The sequence below is a fragment of the Lathyrus oleraceus genome, chromosome 2 (genome assembly GCF_024323335.1).
Source record: "Lathyrus oleraceus cultivar Zhongwan6 chromosome 2, CAAS_Psat_ZW6_1.0, whole genome shotgun sequence".
Classification (NCBI taxonomy): domain Eukaryota; kingdom Viridiplantae; phylum Streptophyta; class Magnoliopsida; order Fabales; family Fabaceae; genus Lathyrus; species Lathyrus oleraceus.
The window spans coordinates 48,331,075-48,342,454 of record NC_066580.1 but is presented as its reverse complement, the minus strand read 5'-3'; positions in this window follow the sequence as shown (position 1 = coordinate 48,342,454).

The following is an 11,380-nucleotide window of genomic DNA, read 5'->3' as shown; positions in this document are numbered from 1 at the left end:
ATCAAAAATTTCCCAAAATAGAAACTGGGCCTGTAACTGAAACCTGCCATTAATGGAAAGTCTTGATCCTCAAACTTACATCTTTATACAAGCCTCAAATGAATTTTTGCCCAACATGAAAGTTGAAGATCTTGTTCTCCCATTTCCAAAAAGTCCTAGAACTCTCAATTCCCATGTGTGGTTGGCAAGTTATGATCGAATCGATTTCAGAAAATCTTGAACTTCAAAGGGCCATATCTCCCAAACCGTTTGGCCAATTTTGGTGGGGTTTTTTCCTACAAGTCACATTTGATCCCCTCTTTCCAAAAATATAAATTTCATGAGCCAAAACTTCACCAATCAAAATGGCATATTTTGACATTTCTCATTTAAATGCAAGTTTGACCAAGAGTTGACTTTTTGATATAAACATTTTTTCAACATTTGGCCAATTGGGAAAGCTCAGAAATGTCATTTAGAATGTGTTTGCAAAGTCAAAATATGTAGTACATGAGGCCATTGCTTGGTTGCTTGAATTGTAAGAAAAGTACAATCTCACCATACTTGTCCATACCATCCACCATGCCTTGCCTTGTACCTCAAAAGGACAGCAATTATGCAGCATTTTTTCTGTCATTTGAGACCTCATCTTGCAGCCTAAACCAACAACAATAGAAGGCCATGCTTAGTTGCTAAAAATTGGGCAAAAGTACATGTTTTCTCCATGCTTCCATGCCATTACTTTGTACTATGACAGCAGACTTTGCACCATCATTTTTCTGTCATGAACACACACATAGGACAGTGGCAACATACTGCAGCAGAAAAAAGCATGGCTGACTCACTAAAAAGATCTCACTTTTGCTGTTGCACAAAAAGAGGCTGTCAAAAAGATTTCAACAGAACTTAAGCATGGCATTTTTTTGATGACACATCCATATTCATCATTATGAAGCAAGTGGCAGCCAATATCCTGCAGCAAGAAAGCCCTTGGCAACACATGACCAACAGATACTTTCACTAAGTCTTGATCCACTTTGTTTTGGCACTGTGAAAATTTTCCTGTCATACACAACTAGCTGCAACCAACACACCCATAGATTGCTTGGCATTTCCAATTTTTTTTTTCTGTCAAGAACCCCTAAGGAATCAAACCTGGCTTTTGCTTAGCACCATATCTTCCTCACTTTCTGGCATGGCATTGGGAGCAGCTTCTAAAACTGCCTACAACTCATTCCCTAAACCAGCAAGAAAAACTGCATACAACTCATATGATAAACTGCATACTGCTAAGTAACAAGGCTTTGCATTACCAACAGCCAACATCCTGCATCATTTTTCCTGCCATTTGTAGACAGCAGCATCCACCAAAATGCATTGGCATATGGAAATCCATTCAACAGCAACCCTGCTATTTTGCATTTGATCTTCCCTGTCCAAAACACAATGGTTTCAAACATCCAATAGCAGACAAAAAAAACCAACCTCATTCACTCTCAAAATCTCACCTTCTTGCATTTTCAAATTTTCTGTCAAAACTTCAAAGTCACCAAGCCTTGCCTTGCCCTGAACACAATCCAAGCATCCTTTTGAACCACTAAGGGCAGCCACAAGCCAGCATAAACCACGGTGTTCCCAATCTCATTTTCACATTTCATTCAAAAAGCCACAAAATAGCCAAAACATGACAGCTCTTGTTCTAAGCATTTGTTGATCAAAAGAGCATTGCCAACACATCTCAAATATCACATAGCAAGTGTCCAAAGCCTCAAAACCTGCAGAAAACATCAAGAACTCAAAATCACTTTTCAACTTGTCACATTGTGTCAAATTTGCATTTTTAAAGCTACTTTCACTCTCAGGCCATTCCAAGCTTAGCAAATTAGTTTGCCATGATCCATAGGGTGTATTGAAGCTGTCTCAAACCTCCATTGCTCACTGTTTGAAAATTAAAAACATCACCTTTCTCAAAATCAAGCAAAAACCAGTTCAGTGGCCATCTTCATTTCCAGCTTGATTCAAGTTCAAGTAAGGTGTCAAACAGCTTGCCTTGGACCCTTTGAAGCTATTTGGATACCTGTCAAGCATTAAAAGCATCTCCAGCATCACATTCAACATTGCCCTGTTCAGTTTGGTAAATTTTCGACCTCTCTCTTTTGTCAAATTGATACATGCTTAGTGTAGGTCTATCCATGCTGAGCATCATAATGCTTTTACTTTTTTGAATTGGCTGCTTATTCATGAAGATATATTGTTGTGAAGTTTGATGTCAAGTTTTGTTTTTGGTCGATTCATGAGCATGTTGAGGTTTTAATGGAAATCAATGAGGGATTCATGCTTGTCATTGTGTGCTGATCATTTCCATATATTCAATTTTGATTTTTGGGCAAGTTTGTGAAATCATGATTTGGGGATGGTGATGAACAGTGAAACCCTATCTTCCAAAATATTTTCCCAGATTTTTCTGTTTCATTTTCACGTGCATGCCACTTTTCTTCCTCCAACCAATTAAAACATTTCCTCCTTGGCCCAAAAACGGCAGCGTATCATTAAGTGGATCCAAATATTACCAAACTGCCATTCTTGCCTCATTTATTCTATTTTAATTTCACATTTTATATCCAATCTTCCAAAAATCATAACTTGCTCATTTTTGATCCAAATTCAATGGGATTTTTTGTGTTGTGTTCATCATGATCTCTACTTTTTTATCATTATTTTTCCAGAATTTTTGGATGAGTGGTTTTTAAATGGTGCTAGGGTTTGTGACATGTGACCAAATTTTGTACACTTTGCCAAATCATTTGTGAAATGATGAGAATGTATCCAATGGCTCCCAAATGTTTTGTGCTTAAAATAGACACACTCATGGTGATTTTGGTGTAGAGTTTGTGCATTTATCATTTGTGGTTTGTGAGTTATGATTTTTTGAATTAGGGTGTGATAATTTGTGTCACACCATTGATGTCCAACTTCATAATTTTCATTGCTATGCTTCTTGACCTCCAATTGATCCAATTTTTTGCATGAGCCTACTCTTGTAGGTCTAGTTGACTTGTGAATTTTCTTGGATTTATTTGAACTATTTTCCATTTGTTTGAGATTTTTCTTCCCTGCCTAGTCAAATGTTGACTTTGTGTGACACATGTTCCCATTTCATTTGTGAAATTCTCATACTTTATTAGATGGACATGAAATTTTGCATGAGATAACTAGACATCCTCATCTTTACCATGGTTCTGGTCCCATTCATTTATCATACACCATTCTTGACTTATGATTTTTCTAAGTTGATGCATGTTTGGTTGACTTCTTTGAGCATGTTCAAAATTGCTTTGACTTTCTGATTTTTATCGACTGCCTTCCACTTGTCCAAATGGGATGAAATTTGACATGCTTACCATGCTATGTGTTAGGTTTGATCATGATTTATTTGGTGATTTTTGGAAAATGTTTAGATTGCTTTTGATGCAAGTCTTGCTGTTGACTTCTATGAGCTTCTGTATGCCATGTTTTGACCTAAATGGTTCATGAAATGATGATGATGATTGATATGAGTGTGAATCCAATTGTTTGTGTTTCCTAATTGTTTGAACATGATTTGGGATGCTTGCCCCTTGCTGTTTGGACTTTCTTATTCACTTTTGACCCTAGGCTCGCCCTAGTGGTCCTGTTACTCACCTTTGAGTTTGTGTTTTCAGGTTGACCATCAAATGGCCATTGAGACCAATTCTTTTGACTGAGCTTGCTTGAATATTGTTGTCTAACCTCCTTGTTTTGTAGGTGGCTTGGCTCACATGCCCTAAGCCTTGTGCCTTGCACATCCATGTGCCTCTAATGGACTGTTGTTATCTGTTTCTGTTTGTTTTGTTTGAAGTTGCATACTAACATCTGCTTGACTGTTTCAGGTGCTTTAGTTGCTTAGTTCCTTGTGAACTTTTTGCTTTGCTTTGCTTGTATAAGCAATTTGCATTGAGGTATGTCTCTTTTACTTCATGTAGTCTGGAAGACCTGGCCTGTTACTTGGCCAGGCAACTGTCTGAAGTCCTCCTTAAGAGGCAATGTTTGTGGATGTTTAATTTTGTCCTTGCATAGAGTCAAAGTCCTCCTAAGTGAAGAGGCAATTGGTGGAAGGTAGGGATATGCAATCTATCCCCCACTATTTAGTGTGTCATCTGCTTTGCTCACACTACTGTGTTGATGCATGGCAGATACAAACCCAAGATCTTGTACAATTGTACAGTTGAGTCAGTCTTAAATGTGTAGAAGGGTTCCCACTTTCTGAACCCACACATTCTTGTCTTGAGCTCTCCCAGGCCAGGGATAAGAGCTGTGAAGTCTTATCTTCACTCACCTTTCATCTGCTTCACCTTAGTCTCTCAATGGCAAGGTTAAGAGCAATATTCACCCAGTTCCAGAGGTTTGTTTGTTGAGGTTGACATGACCCCTCGACTAAAACCTAACCCTTGTTTGAGCCACTTGCTTGTGTATAGTGTGTGCTATCTGTGCTTGTAGGATTGTTTGACTTGCTTCCTGTGCAAGTTAGGTTTGTTTGACTTGCTCCCTGTGCAAGATAGGATTGTTTTGACTTGCTTCCTGTGCAAGTTAGGATCAGTTTAGACTTGCTTCCTGTGCAAGTTAGGTTTTGCTTGGCTTGCTTCCTGGGCAAGTTAAGTGTGTGTGGCTTGCTTCCCGTGTGAGCCATGCTTAGGATAGGGTGGCCCTTGTGCCAGTTAGCTAGAAACCTTAACTTAGGGATGATTTGCATGATAACATCTAGGCTCGAGTCGTAGTCTCCCTAGTTGTGTCTCCCTCTGTTATCTGATTAGGCTAGTCCTTTATCCCTGCGTAGGGGAACTACATCGCCCTGATCTTCATACCAGATGAAGTATGTAGGCAGGAGATTGAGCTGATCTCTCCGGGCGCCCTTTTTCTTTTTTGAGTATGTGCTTGACAGTTATAGGCTCGAGTCCCCGACTCCCTATCAACTTGTTGTGTTGTTGTGTGCTTGGAAGCTGATGTAAGTCCATCGAGTGGCATTTGGGTTCCAGTGTGCGTGTGTTTAGGTCCGAATGTCAATGTAAGTCCAATGATTGGCATTTGGGCTCCATGTTTGCCTTTTTGTGTGTGTTTAGGTTCGGATGCTGACATAAGTCCAGCGATTGGCAGTCGGGCTCCATGTTTGCCTTTGCTTTATTTTGTTTGTGTGCGTGTCAGCCGAGCTACGAATGCTCTGATTCTTCTCTCGTCCGAGAAGATACGTATGCATAGGATGCGATATCCTAGCGAGCATGTGTCGTTTCCCCAGTCCGAACTACTTCGACTCTGATGTCTATGCCTGATATACTAAGTAGGCCCAGGATGCGATATTCTGCCGAGTCAGTTTCAGTCAGTTCCTTGTGTCTCTTTCAGCCAGTGTGTGTGAGTGTGAGCAGTGTTATAGCAACCATTTTCCTTCCTTTTGTGCGTGGATCCCGTAGAGTACTACGGATGCGTAGGGGTGCTAATACCTTCCCTTCGCATAACCGACTCCCGAACCCATTCTCTTTGGTCGCGAGACCATGTTCTTTCCAGGTTTACTCTGAGCGTTTCCTTTCCCTCTTTTGGGATAAATAACGCACGGTGGCGGCTCTGTTGTGTCTTGTTTCCCGCCGGTTTTTCGCGTGATGCGACACTATTCATCCACATCTTTGATGTTTATTTTTTACTTTTTTCTTTATTCTGAAAATAGTAATCACAAAAAAAACATAAATAAAAAATATAATTATCCATCTGCATAATATATGGTCACAAATTCACTTCTCTAAAATCAAAATATCAAATCATTATGTGGGTTGGTTCCTAACCCCATTGAATACAATGATCCTTCTCCTTCTCCAAATTTTGAATTCCCTGTGTTTGAAGCCGAGGAGGAAAGTGATGTAGAAGTGAGTGATGAATTGACTCATCTTCTTGAGCAAGATGAAAAGATTATTCAGCCGTTTGAAGACCAGATTGAGCTAGTCAACTTGGGTTCCGAAGATGATGTGAAGGAAGTCAAGATTGGGTCTCGACTGTGTCCAAATGCTAAGAAGGGATTGATTGATCTTCTTCGAGAATATTCAGATGTGTTTGCTTGGTCCTATCAAGACATGCCTAGGTTGGATTCTGATATTGTGGAGCATAGATTTCCATTGAAGCCAGAATGCCCGCCAGTTAAGCAGAAGTTGAGAAGAACTCATCCTGATATGGCTGTGAAGATCAAAGAGGAAGTTCAGAAGCAGATTGATGCCGGTTTCCTTGTGACAGCTGAGTATCCACAATGGGTGGCCAACATTGTGCCTGTGCCAAAGAAAAATGGAAAAGTCCACATGTGTGTTGACTATAGAGATTTGAATAAAGCCAGTCCGAAAGATGATTTCCCTTTGCCACACATTGATATGTTGGTAGACAATACTGCTAAATTCAAAGTCTTTTTGTTTATGGATGGATTTTCCGGATATAATCAGATTAAGATGGCACCCGAAGATATGGAGAAGACCACATTCATTACACCCTGGGGAACATTATGTTATAGATTGATGCATAAAGAGTTTGAAGTTTATGTCGATGGTATGATTGCTAAATGAATTAATGAAGAGGAACATGTTGAGCATTTGTTGAAGCTATTCCAGCGTTTGAGGAAGTATAAACTCCACTTGAATCCCAATAAGTGTACTTTTGGTGTTCGTTCTAGTAAGTTGTTGGGCTTTATTGTCAGCAAGAAGGGTATTGAAGTTGATCCTGCCAAGGTCAAAGCAATACAAGAGATGCCTGCGCCAAAAACTGAGAAGCAAGTCAGAGGTGTTCTCGACCGCTTGAATTATATTTCCAGATTCATTTCCCACATAACTGCCACATGTGCGCCTATATTCAAGCTTCTTCAGAAAGACCAGTCTTGTGATTGGACTGAAGGCTGCCTTAAAGCATTTGATAGTATCAAGGAATATTTTCTTGAACCTCCGATTTTGTCTCCACCTGTTGAAGGAAGATCGTTGATAATGTGTTTGACTGTGCTCGAAGATAGTATGGGTTGTGTTCTTGATCAGCAAGATGAGACCGAAAAGAAAGAATTTGCAATTTACTACCTCAGTAAGAAGTTCACCGACTGTGAGACTCGGTATTCAATGCTTGAGAAGACTTATTGTGCATTGGCTTGGGCTGCTAAGCGTCTGCGTCAGTATATGTTGAATCATACCACTTGATTGATATCCAAAATGGACCCAATCAAGTATATATTTGAGAAGCCTGCTTTAACTGGGAGAATTTCCCGTTGGTAGATGTTGTTATCAGAGTATGATATCGAATACCGATCTCAGAAAGCGATCAAAGGTAGTATCTTGGATGACCATTTGGCTCACCAAACAATTGAAGATTATCAATCCGTACAATATGATTTTCCGGATGAAGAGATTTTGTACTTGAAAATGAAAGATTGTGATGAACCATTGCTAGAAGAAGGGCCAGAATCTGGTTCCCGTTGGGGCATTGTATTTGATGGAGCTGTTAATCAATATGGAAATGGCGTTGGGGCAGTGATTATTACTCCTCAAGGCACGCATCTACCATTTACAGCTAGATTGACTTTCAAATATACAAACAACATGGCAGAATATGAAGCTTGGATTATGGGGCTTGAAGAGGCCATGAATCTCAGAATCAAATATTTGGATGTCTTCGGTGATTCCGATTTAGTTGTGAATCAAATCAAAGGAGAATGAGAGACAAATCAACCCGGTTTGATACCATATAGAGATTATGCGAGGAGGATTTCAACTTTCTTTACAAAGGTTGAATTTCATCATATTCCTCGAGATGAGAACCGGATGGCAGATGCTCTTGCAACGTTGGCATCAATGATTATGGTAAAATATTGGAATGAAGTTCCCAATTTATATGTGATGCGTCTTGATAGGCCAACTCATGTGTTTGCTATTGAAGAGATCAAAGACGAGAAGCCGTGATATTACGACATCAAATGTTTCCTCCAAAGTTAGATTTATCCGCCTGGGGCATCTTTGAAAGATAAGAAGACTTTGAGAAGATTAGTCGGCAATTTCTACTTGAATGGTGATATACTGTACAAGAGAAACATCGACATGGTTTTGCTCAGATGCATGGATAGACAGGAAGCAAACATGTTGATGACTGAAGTGCATGAAGGTTCCTTTGGTACTCATTCCAACGGACATGCAATGGCGAAGAAGACGTTGCGAGCAAGTTACTATTGGCTGACAATGGAATCTGACTGTTGCAAATTTGTGAAGAAGTGCCACAAGTGTCAAGTATATGCTGATAAGATTCATGTTCCTCCGACACTGTTGAACGTTATCTCTTCCCCATGGTCCTTCTCCATGTGGGGAATTGATATGATTGGGATGATTGAGCCCAAAGCTTCGAATGGACATCGTTTCATTTTAGTGGCAATTGATTACTTCACAAAGTGGGTTGAAGCGACATTGTATGCAAATGTAACCAAGCAAGTTGTTGTGAGGTTTATCAAGAATCAGATCATATGCCGTTTGTAGCACCTCAAATTTGCACCTATCATTGTACATACATTCTCATATTAGGTCATAGCATATCATGGTCCACTGCATAGCATTGCATTGTCCCTTTTGCCTCAAGTGCAAGCCAATCAAGAAATTAGGTCAAACTGATCAGGAGATCAGTCAATCAAGCAAGCAAGTGTGTTTTTCATTGAGCCAAGGCCCTAGGGTTGGTCCAAAATGTTCACATGACTTGGGGATCCATTTGAAGTGTTTAGGTCAAAGATTGGAGGCTCAGAGGTCATCATTCAATGCACAATCAGTCAAAAACCCTAGAAAGTCAAACTTGGTCAACTGTGGTTGATTTTATGGTTTTGATGGATGGATTTGGTTTGAGAGAGCTTATTCATGTCCAAATAGGCCTCATGTATCATGGCAAATAACATCATTAAAGAATTTGAAGCCAAACAGAAAATTTCCAAAAATAGAAACTGTACCTGTAATTTTAACTGCCAAAAATGGAAACTTCTTGATCCCAAACTTACATCATGATACAAGCTTCAAATGAATTTTTGCCCAACATGAAAGTTGAAGATCTTGTTCTCCCATTTCCAAAAAGTCCAAGAACTCTCAATTCCCATGTATGGTTGGCAAGATATGATCAAATCATTTTCACAAAATCTTGAACTTCAAAAGGCCATATCTCTCAAACCATTTGGCCAAAATTGGTGAGGTTTTTTCCAACAAACCACATTTAACCTCCTCTTTCCAAAAATGCAACTTTCATGTACCAAAACATTGCCAATCAAAATGGCACTTTTGAACCTAGCATGTTTAAATTTCAAGTGTGGTACAATTTTGATTTTTTGAATTAAGTAATTTCCATCATATTGGCCAATTGGGAATGGTTTAGAATGACATTTGTGACTTGCCCAAGGCCCAAAATCGTGCAGCATACACCCTCCTTGCCATTGTTTTGAAAATTAGCAAAATGATCAATTTGCTTCATTTGAGATAATGTTGATTAGCACCTCATTAGCAAAGCTAAAACAGAGATATAAAAACTCATTTTCTGCACAATTGAACCCTAGCAGCCATCATTTGAACACAGAATTTTTCTTTTTCCTTCAAAACACCATTTTCTTCATTTGCAAAGATCTGAAAAAAAACTCAAGAGCACCCGAGTTTGTTTTGGTTTGGTCATCATATACCAACACCTTGGAGGCGTTTGGCAGCCATGTATCACACCTGTATCATCATTTCCATCTCTGTTGCAGCAAAAGGCATGTTCATGGCAGCTTTGATTTTAAGCTAATTCCAACATTGTCAAGCCAAAGCCTTCCATCCATTCATCAACACCAACACCATAGCGCATCTGTTTCAACAATATACAAGGAAACAACCACTGTTCCAACTCTTTGCTCCAAATTTGGTCAGGTAACGAGTCTTTCCATTTCCAAAATCATGAGATACATTGTGTAGAACTTTTTGCCATGAGCTTACTGAGCTTTGAATCGAAGGAAACGGTTAGGATTTGAGAGAGAAATTTGAAATCTAAATTTGATGTTCATTTACTTTTTTACATGATTTGTCCATTCTAGCATGAGTTGAGATTAATGGAAGTTGATTTATGCTTGAGCATGTTTAGATGAGCATTTTGGTATTTTGGATTTTCGGTTTTGGTAAAAAATTGTGTTGCTGGAATTTGCTGTGATGAATGCATGAGTACCGAGTATTGTTGCTGCACATGATGCTGGGAATTTTGCAATATGAATACTGGGCATTTCTTTTTTACTGTAGCCATGCCGTTAGATCCTTAGGGCTTTTCCTTTCACGCGGCGCATGTGTTTTTGAGGAAGAGCTTTCCGATTGGTCCAGCGATTTTGCCACGCGAGCAGTGCCAATGGTTGGGAAGGCGTTGACTGGGTCCAAGTGGCCACGTCAGATTAGTGATACGGGGCGTTTTGGCCCCGGCACTATTCATTCCACCATTTTAATTCCCAATTCATTTTATGGCATTAATTCATTTCTTTTTTTAAATACTTATTTCATTTTGACCACCAACTTACAAAATTCATAAATCTTCCATTTCAAATCCAAATTTAGTGGGAATTTTTGCATCATCTTCATCATGATCCCTAGTTTTTTATCATGATTTTTGCTGATTTTTTGGGTGGTCGAATTTTAAATGATGCTAGGGTTTTTGGCATGTATGCATATTTTGTACCTTTTGCCAATTCAATTGTGAAATGGTCATGACTTATCCAATGGACTTGGAATTTTTTGAGCATAAACTAGACTCATTCATATTTATTTTGATGTAAAGTTTGTGCATTTCTCTTATCTGGATTGGGAGTTGTGAATTTTTGAAGTAGGGTGTGACAATTTGTGTCACACCATTGTTGTGCAACTTGTTGATTTTTGTATCCATGATTCCTGACCTCCAATTGATCTAAATTTTTGCATGAGTCTACTCTTGTATGTCTAGTTCACTTGTGATTTTTCTTGGAATTAATTATGCCATTTCCTAATTGTTTGAGATTTTCTCCCCTGTTTGACCAAAATGTGGACTTGTTGTGATGCATGTTGCCATTTCATTTGTGAAATCGTCATACTTTATTAGATGGACATGAATTTTTACATGAGATAACTAGACATCCTCATCTTTGCCATGGTTTTAGTCCCATTCATTTATCATACACCATCTCTGATTTATGATTTTTCTAAGTTGATGCATGTTTGGTTGACTTCCTTAAGCATGTTCAAAATTGCTTTGACTTTCTGATTTTCATTGACTGCCTTCCACTTGTCCAAATGTGATGAAATTTTACATGCTTACCATGCTATGTGTTAGGATTGATCATGATTTATTTGGTGATTTTTGGAAATGTTTG